The sequence below is a fragment of the Mustela nigripes genome, chromosome 3, assembly GCF_022355385.1.
Source record: "Mustela nigripes isolate SB6536 chromosome 3, MUSNIG.SB6536, whole genome shotgun sequence".
Classification (NCBI taxonomy): Eukaryota; Metazoa; Chordata; class Mammalia; order Carnivora; family Mustelidae; genus Mustela; species Mustela nigripes.
Window position 1 is genome coordinate 161,171,182 of NC_081559.1, and position 17,523 is coordinate 161,188,704.

Consider the following 17,523-nt stretch of genomic DNA (forward strand, 5'->3'; position numbering starts at 1 on the left):
GGGGGTGCCTGGGTGGCTCAGTGGGTTAAAGCCTCTGCCTTTGGCTCAGGTCATGATCCCAGGGTCCTGGGATCGAGTCCCACATCGGGCTCTCTGCTCCGCGGAGAGCCTGCTTCCTCCTTTCTCTCTCTGCCTGCCTCTCTGCCTACTTGTGATCTCTCTCTGTCAAATAAATAAATAAAAATCTTAAAAAAAAAATCAGGTGACAAGAGATAAAAAATCAGACATAGTCCCTGTCTGAACAATCACAGAATCGAGAGTAAAAATTCGAGTTGGAAGCTTGCTTAGCCTGTGACAAAGTTATATGCCACACTGGTGTTTTTAAAGGGGCTCATTGCCTAAAACCCTCAGAAGTACTTCTAATCACATGACCTTGACAGTCTATTGCTGCTTCCAATAGGTTGTCGTCTTTGAGCCTCGTTTCCAGCCTGGCTTCCATCATCTTTGCTTGCAGACCGAACCCTCTTACTCCTTTTTCATCCCACTCTCTCAATCACACCAGTTTCCAATCTGCCTGCTTTTCCATTCTTGCTTCTGACCTTTGCATACCAGCTAACCTCAAATTTATAACCCCATTATTCATTTCTTACTGATTTCTAACGTAGCTATTCCCAGCATTTCCTGTTCTTCGAAATTCCTAATGTCCACATTCTTTCATTCATTTTATTTAACAAATACTAATTGAGAATCAATAATATACCACCTGCTACACTAGGCGATGGGCATTCCCAGTAAACAATACAGACTCAATCCCCGCCCTGACAGATCTTATGGTCTAGTGAGGGAAACAAAAAAGCTTCCCACCCATTCTGCTTTGCTGGAAACAATCGGGCCTTTCGCAAGCAACAGCCTCTTCATCTTCCCTTTCCCTATGTCATCTCTCTCTGCTTCTTTGTTTCTACCTTTCCTCCTGTCTCAGAGGAAGAGCCAATCTTATTTACTTTCCCATAGGAGCTCTTGAATTCATTCCTTTCTTCCCTCTTCCAATACCTTATCCCTTATGGTTCTTCATACTTTTTATTCTAAAATAAATGATAATATCTTAAACACTTTAGACGGTCTGCATTAAATACAAAGTTTTTAAATTTTCTTTGATGAAAGAAATGCTGAGTACGTTTGTTAATATCTTCAAATTATAGAACTGGCAGTTTCTTTGAATGCTATCTTATGTTTTCTTCTTTTTGAAATCTGTGTTCTGTCCCAAAATAATCAACATAGGAGCCAGTGGATTAACATTCTTGGATCTGATCTAAACATTCTAATGAATAGTTCCTTAGCAGATATGTCAGGATCCTTTCTTTTTAGATGATTTTATTTGGATTGCCTTCCAGGTACTTTCTATTTTGCTATAAAAATATTCCCACACATACAGGCTTGGTTTTTCAATCTTAGATTGGCTAAGAAGAACAATTGGCTCACAAGAACAATTATTTTCTCTTTCTGATCTCCTAATTTTGGATTGGCAAGGAAGAGTACTTCAGTATCTAGGAATTCTTATAGAAATTTCCTTTTAGATTTAGTAATTACTTCTCATACACAGTTTACTGCATCCATTCATGAAAACTCTCTCCTGTAGGTGATGTCACCCGTTACTTTACTATGATCATAACCTGGAAAATCCTGAGTGTATGATCTTTCAATTCCAGTGTCTTATTTTTTTAGAGAGAGAGTGTCAGAAATTTCCCCTTAGGAAAACATCTGGTTCCTTTTTTTAAAATACTGCTTCTAAAGAAGGGCATCACACGAATCAAGTTTGGAAAGGTGAAGAGAACACCGCTGATGGTTTTATTTCAGCCTTGCTCTTCAAGACAGCATTTCTTCTTCAGGGACACAGAATATGGGAGGAAGCAGGGCTAATATATTATATTTTTATTGCTGTTGACACAATCTGACAGTGAGCTATTGTAGAGATTTGTGGGAAAAAACTGAGAAATAAATCCTGCCAAAAAGGTAGACCTTTCAAATATTTGAGATATGGGTTCTACTATCTAGTGAGAGTCTCAGACCTTGGTCCTTCTTTCCAGGTGCCTTCAATGCATGTATTACGGGAGACAGGATGCAAGGGTTGTTAGCATAACGGCCTACACCTGGAATAACCTACCTTCCTTCTCTGGGTCAGGGAAGAGTCTCCACTTTTGACCACAACCTCAGTGTCCCAGTTGCACATCTTCTTTAATGATCATGATTGGCACTTTCCCAGAGCCTCAACCGCCTAGGACCTCTTGGTACAGAAGCAGGCTCAAGCTAATAGGAGAACAGCATGGGGGCCGAGAAAAACAGCAGAGACGAACTGAAGCAAAGGAGCCAGATCCAATCAGGGAGAGGTCAGCAGTTAAAATCATTGAGTCAGAACAACAAGGTGAATTTTAGTTCACTTTGTAGTGTGTCTATATGCAAAGGGTCTAGTCCAAGCGACTAGGGCAATGTGTAGGAGAAGTTTCTGGGGACGAGCATCTTAAAGCAGTAATGGGGTATGCAAATCTTAGATCAGAGAGGCCCTTCTGAGTTCTGAAAGCATATGTCTAACCCCATGAAAAGGGTCTTCTGTGAACCAGAAGAGGGAATCCTCAGGGAGTCAAGATCCTAGATGACACAGCTGAAGTACGGAGGCCTTTAGTTCCAGTCAGGATGTGGGGTGGGGGACATCTAGAATCTGGGACTTGGGTCAAAGGCTCATCAGACTGTTTGGCTACATGATGATGAGTTAGAGCTCCGACAACTCTGGTGTAAAGCACAGGCCAGATATGACCAATTCCAAATGCCTCTGGACCTATCCTGGCTGATATCTTTTCATTGGTCATGGGAGAGCGGTGGAATGGCTTTACTGGCACCAGTGTCTGCTCCTCTGGAACAGCAGGCACGAAACTAAAGTGGGGACAAAGGTTGGCAGTAACTGACCTGAAACCACGGGTCAAAGCTTATCATCTGATACACATGTGTAGGCACATGCCCAGCTGCTTTGGGCTAGCAAGGCTGCCCAATTATTCGTGGTGTAACATACGACCAAGGCATTAGCAAGGAACAGAAACCAGATTATTCAGGAATAGGCATGAGTCCTGGCCCATGCATAAGGCAAAAACCAGTTGGGTAAATAGAATACCAGAGGGTTTCCTTCTTTTGCAGCAAGGTCTACAGGCCTTATACCACCTGGTTCTAAAGGCTCAGAAAGAGCCTTTGGCAGAGCAAGTAACAGGATGGAGCTTGAAAGAAACAATAAAGAAAGATTTAAAAGAAAAAAAAAAAAAAACTAGGAAGTTCCATTCTGTTGGCTCAGTAAAGTACTACTCGCATAATTACAAAAAACCTGACTTGGCAACCGTTCATAAGAAAAAAAGACCTGGGGATTTTGTTGGTAACAAGCTCAACAGGACTGAGTTGTGATATGGTTGTTAAAAAAAAAAAAAAAAAAAGCCAATGAAATCTTCAATTGCATTAGCAAAATATAGTGTCCAGATAAAGGGAGGCAATGGCCCCACTGAACTCAGCAGTGGTAAGGCCTCATCTGCTGGCTTACATCTAAGCATATTTTAAAGACAGATGCATATAAACCAGCATGAATCCAGAGAAAGATAATTAGGCCCTAGAAAAATCTGGAAACCATGTCACCTGATACAAGATCAAAAGAACTGGTTGTGCTTGGCCAAAAGAGAAAATACTGGGGCAGGAATGTGTTATCCAACACGTCAAGGATCATCTGATGAGAGAAGTAGCCTGAAGGTTTGTTAATCCAGAAGCCACCTGAGAACTGGGGTCCAGCTCACTGGCCCACAGACATTTTAGAGAAGCAAACCCAGATGATAAAACTAATTTCTGAAATCATAAACTATCTGTTATTGAATATGTTCAGGTTGAATTCGAATGGTCCTATAAGAGGTCCCAATTTGTATGTGGCGTGGGCAGAGGAGGCCCACATAAGAGGAGTAAGGGGGCTGGATTAGTTCTACTAACTCACAATTACTTTTCACCATCAGTCTTTCCATCTGAATGCCAACCCTTCCCATTTCTCCAGAGTTTGCTTCCATGACCGCCCCCGCTTTGCCTAGGATCTTAACATTTTCTCCTTCCAAAAATTCTTTCCAATTTTTATTTTTAAAGAAAGGAACAATCTTCAATTGATCATTTTTTTTTAAAGGTTTTATTTATTTCTTTGACAGAGATCACAAGTAGGCAGAGAGGCAAGCAGAGAGAGAAGGGGGGAAGCAGCTTCCCTGCTGAGCAAAGAACCCAATGCGGGGCTCGATCCCCAGACCCTGGGATCATGACCTGAGCTGAAGACAGAGGCTTTAACCCACTGAGCCACCCAGGCACCCCTGATCTTTTGTTTTTGGTTAGATTGGAGTGCTATTATTGCTTTTACCTGTTCAGCATCTTTGTATCTGGAAATGGCATCCTGACTACTCCCCTCACTCTTGGGTTATAAGATTAGAGTGGTATTCACCACCACCACTCCTAGGGGTGATCATATGACTTTTGCCTGGCCTACTAATGTTTCAGACAGTGACTAATTCAGGGATGGGCATGTGACCTAAGCTGTCCAGTAAGAATCCATTCTAAGGTTTGTGCTGGAATTCTTAGGAACTGCTGGGACCACTTGTTTGTTCGCTGTAAAGCTGAAGTTGCCAGAAAACCAGCATGTGGAAAGAGTCTGCGAGAGAGAGAAGCCAGCACAGAAAAGTGGGTGTGGAGGTGGGGAAAGAGAAAGAATATCCTGATGATATTGTTGAATCTCTGGACTTTCCAGTTACTCCAGCCAATAAACTCCCTCTTTGGTTTAGATCTCCGTCTCTTGAAGCCAAAATAGTCTGAACAGCATGTTTGGGCTCTCCATTTCTTTCTAACTGTTCTTCTCACTTCTTTACGTGGTGTCCTGGGCCCATGGCAACTTGCCCAGCCCGCCTCTCCAGCTGCATCTCCCCCAGCCGGCTCTAACACCAGTCAGTGCTGATGCAGAAGGAGCAGCCTGGCTCCGGGCCAGTCCTGAAGTCTGATTTCCTTGCAACATTTTTGCAAGGAACCTTCTTTTTGCTCCTACATGCTTTTGTCTCTGAGTCTTCCTTTCACATTAATTTGTTTCTCCCTGTGGCTCCTCCCATTTTTCTATTAAGTTAAAACCCTGGTAGTCATCTGAGATGTATTTATTAAGCCCCTCCGATCTGGGCTAGATGCTGGTGATTCAATGGGGAGGTGAACCTACACAGGCCCTGTCATCTTGGGTTGACAGTCCAGGGGAGAGCGCTGACTGATGCAGCTGTCTCCAAATCACAACTGGGAGAGAATCCAAGCAGCTGCCCTTTTGAACCTTGATTTCACACAGTGTAGGAAAGCCGTCATCACATGCTTAAGAGTTACATTTTCCCATTGCAGATGTACGATACAAAATTCAAGAGGAACAAAAGGATAGAGTGAACGTTTTCTAGAGGTAAAAACTTCTGTCCCACCTCTCCAGCACCCTCCCCCCAGGCAACTATTATTAGTACCTTACATATCAATCCAAAACAAGTCTGGGCATATATATACATACTCTGAGAGTTCCACCAAGGGTGGGGGTTGAAGATGGACATGGAGGAGATGGAGATCTCACATAAGGATGTGCGAGAGAGGGGCACAAAGGGAGCATGACAAAGGTGGTCATGAGAACAATGTACAGAGTGAGCAGAGTCATGGAAAAGGCCTGGGGTGTCCCAGTGACAAGACCCCTCTAGGGTGCAGGATGTCCCTGGAGAGCAGCAGGAAATCCACTTGGATGATTTAAGCAGAGTGGGGCCAGATTATGGAAGACCGATGCACTATGAGTGCTGTAACATCACGCGGTAGGGAGTAAGAAGACGTTGCAGGGTCTTGAGTAATGACAGTGTTTTCCAGAAACCTAACAGAGTATTGGGGGAGACCAGTGGCAGCAAGATGGGGTAATACAATAATCCCAATGTGAAAGACCAATAAATAAATAAAGACCTGTGTGGTCACCGTGGAAGCACAAGGAGAAAGAAAAAATCCTAGAAATAGGTTTACATTCCTTTGATGTGTGCTTATTTTGATTTTGATTTTTTTTTAAATTTTATTTATTTATTTGACAGACAGAGATCACAAGTAGGCAGAGAGGCAGGCAGAGAGAGAGAGAGAGAGAGGGAAGCAGGCTTCCTGCGGAGCAGGGAGCTCGATGCGGGGCTCGATCCCAGGACCCTGAGATCATGACCCGAGCCGAAGGCAGCAGCCCAAATCACTGAGCCACCCTGGCGCCCCTTGATTTTGATTTTTATCAGACTATATGATACACGCACACTATAAAATTTGAGAAATCACAGAAGGGTAAAAAGGAGAACATGTTCATGCATAATTTCTCTAAACACAAGTAACCACTGCTTTGACATTTCTCTTTGATTTTTCATTTATTGTAATGGAGTTGTTATCTCACAGTCTAAGCAAACTTGTATCCCATCTTTAGTATAAGAGTATGAGAATTTTCCTGCATTGTTAATGGCTTTGAGCTTTAATTTGGTAGCTGTGTGGCCTTCGCTGGTACGGCTGCACTGTGATTTACTTGCAGGACAACAACTTGTGAATTGCTTTCCATTCTTCCCCTGCTAAAATAGTATGGGGTGGAAGTACATCTCAGACATGAATCTTTGTCTATCTTGATGGTACAGCCATAGGATACATTTCTAGGTGTGCCATTACTGAATAAAGAGTTTTCAAAAATTTAAAGTTCTTGCTACTTACTGAGAATTTGCTTTCCAAAAGTACTGAACTAATTTGCACTCCTGCCAACACAGTATAGCAATGCTGGTTTCACTCTAATTATCTTTGCTAATTTGCTTGACTAAAAAATGAAACCAATTTGTATTTTTTTGTTGTTTATGAGGATGAAATTTTTATGTGCTTATTATTAGCCACTTGTACTTCCTTGCTTATAAATGGTCTGCTCATTTTTTTCCCATCACGGAATAGTAAAAAGGAACAAACTTTAAGACTTAGCAACATACAGAGGATTAAAAAAGAAGATTCAAAGTTGTCATGTTCTTGGCAAAAATAAACACGACAAAGCAAAAAAAGAAACACATAAATGAAATGAAAGGTTAAATAGCAATCTAGAAAAAAGTTGCAAATACATATGGAAGAAAAGAAGCTAGTTTCCATAAAATGTAAAATGTATATACCAATCAATAGGTTAACAATCTAATAGAAAAATGGCAACAAACATGAACAAATAGTTCTAGGGAAGGAAAGACAAGTGAGTATTAAACACAAGCAGATACTCAACCTCATAATAAAATATGTAAGGTTACAATGAAAATGAGAGAGTATTTTTCACTTGCAGATTTACAAAGACCAAAATGTTTAAAAATAGACTTTGTCAAAGAGGATGCTGGAGGGGTGCCTGGGTGGCTCAGTGGGTTAAAGCCTCTGCCTTCATCTCAGGTCATGATCCCAGGGTTCTGTGATCGAGCCCCACATGGGGCTCTCTGCTCAGCAGGGAGCCTTCTTCCCTTTCTCTCTCTCTGCCTACTTGTGATCTCTATCAACTAAATAAATAAAATCTTTAAAAAAAAAAAAAAGAGGATGCTGGAAAACAGACATTCATCCATTGTTGATAGACTATTAATTTATGTGATCACTTTGGGGGAGAAGTGGACAATAGATATCAATACAGAAAATTAGTCATATTCTTTGACCCAACAATTCTACTTTTAGGACTTTATCCTATGGATAATTCGCAATACGTATGAAATAATTTATGACTCAGATAATCATTGCAAATTTGTTGGTAGGAGCATAATATTGGAAACAACGTAAGGTACATCAATAGATCATTTAAGTAATGTAGGGTGTCTCTATGCGGTTGAGTATTACCCATCCATTAAAGAGAACAATGGGCCTTTGTAGGTACTGATATGGCGTTTCTCCAAGATACATTGTTGAGTAAAAATGTAGGGTGCAAAGACTCTCTGTAAAGGTATTGGGGAGGGGAACATACATATATGCATATGACACTGGGACACCCCAGGCCTTTGCTGTGACCCTGCTCATTCTGTGCACTGCTCTCACAACCGCCTTCATCATGCTCCGTTTGTGCCCCTCTCTCTCACATCCTTAGGAGGCCCCGTCTCCTCCATGTCCACCTTCACCATCCCCCCTTGGTGGAACTCTCGGAGTGTGTCCTTTCAATCCTGGCTGCAGGGTAAGGCCTCCCGGTTCTGCCGCCATTTCTCATGAGCTAATAGGGAATCCCCAACTGTTTTGAGAGCTCTGTGAGGGCAGGCAACACTAATCATAATCTTCTTTTCTCTTCCCACTTGGTTTCTGCAAAGTGCTGAGCAGAGGCAAAGCCCTGGCCAAGTCCTGAGGCGGCTGCTAGGAGGAGCAGCTTGGTGGGCAATGTCCTCTCTTCTTCACCAACCCCCCAATAACCCGGTCTTTCCCGGAAGCCTCTCTTCCAAGGAGGCCCCGCCCAGTGGCAGAAGCAAATTAGAGGAAGCCCGCGAATGGTAGGGTTCTCAACCCTGGCCACCTATTATAAACATTGGGGGAGCTTTAAAAAATATAACTGTTTGCTCTCTTCCTTCCCCCGCCCTGCTCAGAGGTTTAGAATTTAATGGGTCAAAGGCGGGACAGCACTGATCTGTTTTCTAAAGCTCCCTATCTGCCTTTAATGGTTTCACTAAGGGAGCCCTAATGCTTTCAGGCCCCAGCCCTTCTGGCATGCACCCCTTCCAGCACTTTCCTGTCCTGTTTCCAGGCAGGAAGTCATCCTAGCCCTGGCCAGAGACTCCAAAGAGACTGTCTTTGGATAAATGCTCTGGCATCAGCTATAGCCTTTGTTGTGTTTCAAAGGTGTTTACTTTCAAATAGACAACTGTCTGTATTGGAGCCTGCTCTGAAGATTGCCGTGTATGGGCTGCCTTTCAGTCTAGGCGAAGGGAAGCGAATGAACAGACAAGCCAGCACTAGCATTAAAATAAGCTCAGATCTCCCCAAACAAAACACTATTGCTAATGGTACAGCAGTCTGATCTGATCAAAGCAATTTGTTTCATATGGACGTGTGATACATAATTTGTGTGACCGAGCTAGAATAAAATATCACAGAGAAGAGAATATATACATACAAAGAGGAAAACCTCAGCCATTCTCAACTATTATAAAAATTGGACTCATGACATCATAACACAGACTGCTTATTTATATAATAACAAAAGCAACAATAATGCTTTTTAGCTCTCTCTATGCACCAAGTACATGTTCTAAGGTTTTATTTTGTTTTGTTTTGATTGTTTCATTAATCTGACAACCCTGTGAGATAGGGATTATTATTACCTTCATTTTATAGATGAAGAAATGGAGGCACTGAATTGCTCAAGGATTTGCTAGCTGGGAAGTATCAGAGTCAGGATTAGAAAACTTCCAGGGCTTCTGTTCTTAACAACTTTCTAAGACTAATTCCTATTTCAAAGGAAAATGAGATTTTTTTTTTTAGATATCCAAAGTTTCTCAAATATCTGAGTATGTATTAAATAAGTTCCACTATTTTTCTTTTCTAGTTTTCAACGAAAATTCCTCCAAAGTATACTGTGCATGTTGCTGCTTTTTAAATAGAGGAAAGCGAACATGATTTAACCTTTTCTTGAAGACTCCGTGCTAGCATCATGGACTGTAATTACTTGGGGGAGGTTAGATTCTCTCAGTTTTTTTTTAAACTTGCAGAGTCATGTCATTTTGACCCACTGCACTAGACAAGTGCAGTGGCCACCTTTGCCCTCGGTCCCTTCTCAAGGTAACTAGCTACGCAGCTCATGGACCCGACTGAGGCGTTGGCCCGAGACAGCTGTGCTCTGTTTGGTGCAGGCCTTGGAGCTCCCCCAGCCCCAGCTGCTGACGGAATGACACCTGTCTTAAAGGAAACATGCTCCAGTCTGGCCAGAATTCTACAGTATGAACCAGTGGGAGAAGGTTAGCCAAGAATGGGCAACGTGATCCAGATTCTCCCTTTGGGGAATTTGAACTGGGAACTGTTAGTTAGCAGTGGGAGCTGAAGGCATATATATATATAGAGAGAGAGAGCTGTTGGGGGAGAAAAAGCAAAAGTTATGAGGAACCAGATACAATGGTACGAGGTTGCTGGGCGGTGGAAAAGAGAGAGCGAGCAGGAGTCACAAACTCAGGTACCTTCAGCAGTCCAGCAGGCTCCGTGGCTGAGAGAAGAGAGTGTGGCAAAGGTAATGGGGCCCAGTCAAGATTCCGAAGACTTCCAAGTTCACATCCCACCCAAAGACTGGAATTCTCAACAATGTGGAGGCATCATGCCGGCCAAGCAAAATGTGTCTGCAGGTTGAAACAGGTCAAGAACTGGCCATTTACACATTCCAGAGAGAGGATGAGGAAGCCAGTTAGATATGGACGGCCACAGCCCGTGGGGACAGCTGAGTCAGATAAATAACCAATCACCGAGGTGATGATGTGCAGGCTCCTGATGCTGAAGTCCTGGGGTAACCTTGGATTCTTCGTGGTGTCTTGGTTTCAGTCTTCCCGAGGTTTGGCTCGGTGACAGAGCCTGCTCTTCCAGAGGCTTGGTGATCTGGCCCTCAGTGGTTCCCACGAGGCCCTGTGGGGCTGAGATCCCTGTTTTCTTCATTCCTTATAACTCCTTCCCCTAATATTAGATGTAACTTGAGCTGTTCCTCAGAACTAAAAGAGCCTAAGAAAAACACTCTACATGGCCCCAGATTGCTCTCTTTTTCCCCCTTGGAATTATTGTTCTCCTATTTATAGTTTTTCTGTTTCTCCTTTGCTGCTAGGCTGTCAACTGTCACATTTCATTGCCAGAGTGTGTCTGCATGTACTAGTCTTTCTGTCTTTGTTATTAAGGCTACTTGTAGACTTGGACACTGACGGAAGCCTGACGGAATTGAGAAAAAACTCTAAGTAAATGGGCAATTAGAGAAGGGTGAATGTTAGAGTATCAGAGATGTCAATTACATCTCAATAAAGCTGTTACACAAAATTGAATAAGCACGAAGACTTTTAGTTTCACATGAGCTTTAGTATACGTTTTGGAAATGCAGTCTGTTCAGATGTCTTTCTTGTTTACTTTTGTACTTTTGGCTCTAGTCCAATCAGTGAATGTCTTACTGAAATATCCCCCTGTTCTGAGGAACCAAACACACTGAAGCCAGCACAAGTACAGGAAAGGAGCTTTATTTTAAGACATTATACGGAACCCGGCTGAAGAAAGGATGCATGGTCAGACCGATTCTCTCTCGTTCTGTCTCTTTCTTTCCCTCTCTCCTACTGGCTGCCTGGTTTCTTCGTCTCTCCTTGTCCTTGTTTCACATCTGATCCGTTTTCCTCTCTGCCGGCTGGTTATTCTGCTGCTCTGTAAGGATTTTAAGTTTCTCTGCCCTCCTCACACTGGCTCGCGCATGACTTCGGGTTGCCGTATTGCCAGTTTTGGCAATGACTCTTCATGACCTTGCTTCTTCATTGCCAAGAACATCCAATTCTGCCTCCATGTCTTCAAGAATGGCCCCCGTTTGAGCCTGGTGTCTCTGCTCCTGGTCCAGTTAGCTGGTGGGAGAGCCAGTTAGTAGGGCAGGGTCCTTATTCCCGAAAGAATGCCCTCACAGGCTACAGGCAGCAGGCTACCTGAAGAGATTTTGACAGGGAAGAAATGATTGGCATTTCCACCTGGGTGAAATTTCTGAATTTCTGAGCCCTATTTTGTTATTACATATTTCCTTTTCCTCTTCCTTGTTTTTCACCGTTCAGTGCTTAGAGTTGGGCTAACAATAACCAATTGTTGGTGGTACTACCTATCACCATCTGGAATTAGTCAATAGTCACTTACTTTGATTTTCATTCATGTACAAATATGAAAACTATTGAGGGCGACAAGACAATTCTCTTCAGTTCTTTTTTTTTTTTTAAGGTTTTATTTATTTATTTTTGCGAGAGAGACACAGAGAGAGAGAGAGAGAGAGAGAGAGAGTGTGAGCCTAAGCAGGGGGGAGGGGCAGAGGGGAAAGGAGGCTCCCCACTGAGCAAGGAAGCCCTGATGTTGCCATGATGATTGCGGACCCCCTGCGGGGCTCCATTGCAGGACCTGGAATCATGACCTGAGCTGATGGCAGACGCTTAACCCATTGAGTCTCCCATGCGTCCCCTCTTCAGTTCTTTCTTATCACATCTCAGGATGCTACTACTCCACTAGCTTCGTAAAACTTTAGTTCATATTCAACTAAGTACAACGCATATCTCATTTTTAACAATGTAGTTATGAGCTGTTGTTGATGTTGTAGTGAAAAACCACTTTAAGGGGCGCCCAGGTGGCTCAGTCCTTAAACGTCTGCCTTCGGCTCAGGTCATGATCCCAGGGTCCTGGGATCCAGCCCCGCATTGGGCTCCCTGCTCTGCAAGGAGCCTGGTTCTCCCTCTCCCACTTCCCAGGCTTGTGCTCTCTTTTGCTGTCTCTCTGTCAAATAAATAAATAAAATCTTAAAAAATAAAAAACGAAAACAAAAACCGGTTTTAAACTCCACGTTGCAGCTACACGGGAATGTTTTCCTGACCAAAAACTTGTCACTGTTGTAAGGATGTTTTGACAGTTAGTCTAAAGTCACTACTTTGTATTGTGTTTCCTTCCTTTCACAAATGTATGAAATAATTACGAGTCAACTACTGGTAGAAGAGTTTATTATTAGCTTTTCAAAAGATGCCAAGTGTTAGAGGAAATTTTTCTCTCAGGCCAAGACAGGAACAGTTCTATTTCAAAAGCAATAAAATGCAAATTAAGTGTTTTTCCATTTTTAATCAAGCATTGAATAGTTTACAAAACATTTTTCTCACATGTGATCGAATTTAATACTCAAAATAATATGCTGAGGTTAGTACTGTAGTATTATTCTGTAGCTGGAAAACAGCGCCAGAGAGGTTACAGGAGGTGTCCAAAGTCATATATATGCCAGATAAACACTAAGGTTTTTATACTCTAAATCTTGTGGGGTTTGCATCGCATTTTGTTTTTCCTTTACTTTATACCTTATGGTTTTTGGGGGAGGTGGTACCAGTGAACTATTTCAAAATCCGCAAATTCTTAATATAAACTCCTCTATATAATCTCAAATGGTTTCTTTACCTCCAAAACCCATACACTTTATGATAGAACCAAACTATAACTTCATTTTTTGTACTAAACTAAGAGTGATGAATTGAGGTTGCCACAGCCTAAAACAATGTTAGACTGGTCCCTCACAGTTGAAATCACACATACTATTTTATTCTTTTTTTTTTTTAAGATCTTATTATCTTACTTATTTATTTGAGAGAGAGAGAGAGAAGAGAGAGAGAGAAAGAGCGAGAGAGAACAGGAGCACTGGTGAGAGGGAAAAGCAGGCTCCTTGCTGAGCAAGGAGCTAGATATGGGGCTCCTTCCGAGGACCCTGAGATCAGGATCTTAGCAGAAAGGAAGACGCTTAACAGAATGAGCGCCCCAGGCACCCTCTCATAGGCTATTTTAACTGTAATACCAGTGTATCTTTTTCTAACTCTAACTTTGTCAGGGATATAGCCCTAATTATGGAGATTAAAATAAAATGTAAATCTCTAATGAAACCATTCTTGCAAGGAGTAACTGTCAGTGCTATCTAAAGGGAGCAAATCAATCCCCTAGATGAGATTGTGGTTCTGTGTTTGGGGGGGTTACTATGTTAGTCTACTTAAAAGAAGAAATGTTTTTTTAAGGAGATAAGTGCATTTGCTATTTATATGTAAATAGATCCTAACTACCCAAAGGTTTGTTATCTCTGAAGTATGTAAATGGATGCCTGGCTGGCTCAGTGGGTTAAGCCTCTGCCTTTGGCTTAGGTCGTGATCTCAGGGTCCTGGGATGGAGCCCGACATCCCACTTTCTGCTCAGCAGGGAGCCTCCTTCCTCCTCTCTCTCTGCCTACTTGTGATCTCTCTCTGTCAAATAAATAAATAAAATATTAAAAAAGATAGGGCTTCTAACTTAGAAAACCTTCCTTAGCCTTGGCATTCAAATTATTCTTGGTATACAAAGGTAGTATAACAAAGCAGCTCTTTAACTTTTTGTGAATTTAGATTTGCTTTCCTCTTTATTGTTCATCTCCAGAATGAGCAAGATTTGCTATTTGCTATGTTTATTATTCTACAAAGGGCAGCCATGAGATTGGAATTTAGGTCCTCTGCGTTCACGATTCATTAAATTTTGTTTGGCAATATCACATTTGGTGCTTATAACAGGATTCTCAGAACCATGCCAAGCAAAGGAATTTTAATAGTTCTTATGGTTTACAGAGTATGAGCGAGAAATACCCCACATGTAATAAAATACTGAGAAACAGAGGGGCACCTGCCAACACCCGAGTTATTTTTATTTCAAATCAGTCCTTCTTTGTGTGACTATATTCCTAATCTCTTTGCTTGGAGGCATTTAGGTTCATTTGAGGAAGAAAAATAATCTAGACACTTAGGTAACATTTTAAGAGAGAGCAAGGCTGGGATAACGGAGAGAAAGAGCTGAGGGGCTAAGGGCTGCAGTACAGAACAGAGAAGAAAAGTGAGAGTAACGTAGAAGGACAGTGGGAGAGAAACATAGGACAGCAGCATTAGCTTTCTGTTTAGACCGAAAGGATCCATTAAGGTAGATTTTGTGAAGAAATAAGAGGTTATTTAAATAAGACCTCAACGTTGGAAAACTCTGAATGTAAAGAGAGGCGAATAAGTCTCCTTTTCACACATGCGTTTGTGGAAATGTGAATTAAAATTAAATATGTAAAAGCTAAACAATAGAAATACATGTTTGAATGAAGGATTTTATCCCAGAGTATAAATATAAATTGTGTGTATCTATAACTATATCCATGTGTCTATCTATAGAGAGACATACAATTTATATTCATAGTTATATGTAGAACTTCTTAGATATAATCTTTCATAATGTGGTTCTAGCATTTTACTCGTATTCTTGATTTTGTATTTTTCCATCACAACTGAATAGAAATTAACCAGTTAAAGTTTAGAAAGCATTTAGGGAACTTGAAGTTTGGTTCTTTCTGACAGTCACGGTTGTCTTAAGTTTGTAAGACCAATGCTTCTCATTCCTATTAGTAACACTGTTATTTTATATTTCACACTATTACAATAAAATAAAGACAAAAAGGCAATAAATGATTCAAATAATTTTCTGAACACCGTGAGGCAGAGAAAAATGGCAGTATGTTTTGAAACTGACCTGTTGTCTACTAGCCAGCTCCCCCCACTGACCGCAAATAATCATTTAAAACAATGAATTTGAGATGCAAAGGATCCAGGTTTGGCAGGTAGAGGCAATTAAGAGATATCATCTAATATATGACTGTGGAATGAAGTCAGGAGATCAAGTGAAAGATCTAATGCTGAAAATTATTTCTTTAGGAGTATTTGCAATGTATTTGGATGTCTATTAATTTAAAAAAAACCCAAGAGCTTGGGTAGAAGGAGGATATTTTTTAATTAAAAAAAAAAAGATAGTAGAAATTTAGCTATTCTGAAAAAGGCAGATGTCTTAGTAAAGGTTCAAAGGATTTGGGGCATTTTTATCTTAATCTCCATGGGCTAAGCGCCTTGGACATGGGAAGTCTTGAGACACGCCTGGCAATTTACTTCCCTTCAACGGGCTTCATTTTCCATATCTGACAAGTGAGAAAATTATTCCTTATTGGGTTGATATAAATATCTGCCGGAAAATACATGAAACACTCGTGCAGTGACTGACGCATAGTAGGCACTTAATAGATGGTAGCTATTAGTTGGATATTTTTAGGATTAGTGACTTTTGATGATGATGGACTGCTGTGACCATAGTTAGCAGAATGCTACTCTGATTGGCATTGGGGAAAAGTCATACCAATAGCAGCAGGAGTTACTCTGTGGCTTATGTCTGCAAAGGCTGGTTTATGGTAATATTTTGCAAAGAGAGGAATCTTATGGTAATCACATTTTCAGGACACTTTCCCTTCATTGCCCTGTGAAATGGCTCTTGCGTTCATCCTCCTCTTTCCCTTCCTAGAACCACAGCCCATACAGATGTTTAGACTCTTTAGGTATCATCATGGCAAAATCGTCTAACCCATCCCTGTCTCTAAACTCTTCCCTCTACCCTTGGCCTCTAGTCAAATCCTTTCAAAACTGACTTATTATTTACTTGCTTCTTCAGAACCTGCGGTAGCTCCCCAGTGTGTACAGAAAAAATCCATCTTGCTTGCTGTCTTATTCTGCTTTCCACAAGAAGGTCCCCCCACCCCCCACAAACCACCTCGGCAGCCCTATTGCCTCACACCCTTATCTCTAAAACCCTATCCCACTGCCACATGAAACATGAGATGTTTCAAGAATAAATCTTGTACTTTATGACTTCTGAATTTGACTTTTTTGCTTTCTGTTTTCTTAGTCTAGAATGTCCTTTTCCTGGTTGAGATTCCAACCATCTGCCAAGGGTCAACTTAAACCCTGTATTTTCTGATAAACAGTATGGCAAGCTGGAATCAGTTGTTTTCTTCACTGTTCCTATATATAACTTTGAGTCCTATAATATGCTATATATTGTGATAATAATTTTTTTTTCCTTTCTAGACTGTAGGCTCCTTTAAAACAGGCAATTTTCTTATTCATTTTTGAAAAATCTTCCTCCTGGAAACCATTGAAAAATGACTGAAGTTATGTACTTGGTAAACAATTAAGGTACAGCCTCTCCTGAGGGGTAGGAACTATATCTGAGGTCCTTTTCATGATTGTAGGTTTTTGTCCTATTAAGGTACGTTTCTAGAAGCACGAATAGGACAGACACTGCCAGGATGGTTCAACATATGCAAGTCACTAAATATGATATACTACCACATCAAGAGAATGAAAGAAAAAATTATGACCATCCCTGCAGTTCCAGATAAAACATTTGACAAAATATAACAACCTTTCATAATGAAAACTCTCAACAGATTGGGTATGGAAGGAACATACCTCAACATAATAAAGGCCATATATGACAAGCCCACAGTTAGCATCATACTCAACAGTGAAAGATTGGGAGGATTTTCCTTTAAGATCAGCAACAAGACAAGGGTGCCCACTCTTGTCACAATTCCTATTTAACATAGTATTAACAAGAGCAATAACGCAAGCAAAAGAAATAAAAGGTATCCAATTTAGAAAGGAAAAAGTACAACCGTCTTGTTTGTAGATGGTATCTTATATATAGAAAATCCTAAAGACTCCACAAAAACTGTTATAACTAATCAATGAATTCAGTAAAGTTGTAGGATACAAAAGGGACATACAGAAATCAGTTGCACTTCTTCTATACTAACAATGAAATACCTGAAAAAGAAATAAAGAAAATAATCCCATTTACAATTGCATCAAACAGTGAAACATTTGGAGATAAATTTAACCACAGAGGTAGGAGATTTATACACTGAAAACTATAAGACTTTGATGACAGAAATGGAAGAAGCCACAAATAAATGGAAAGTTATCT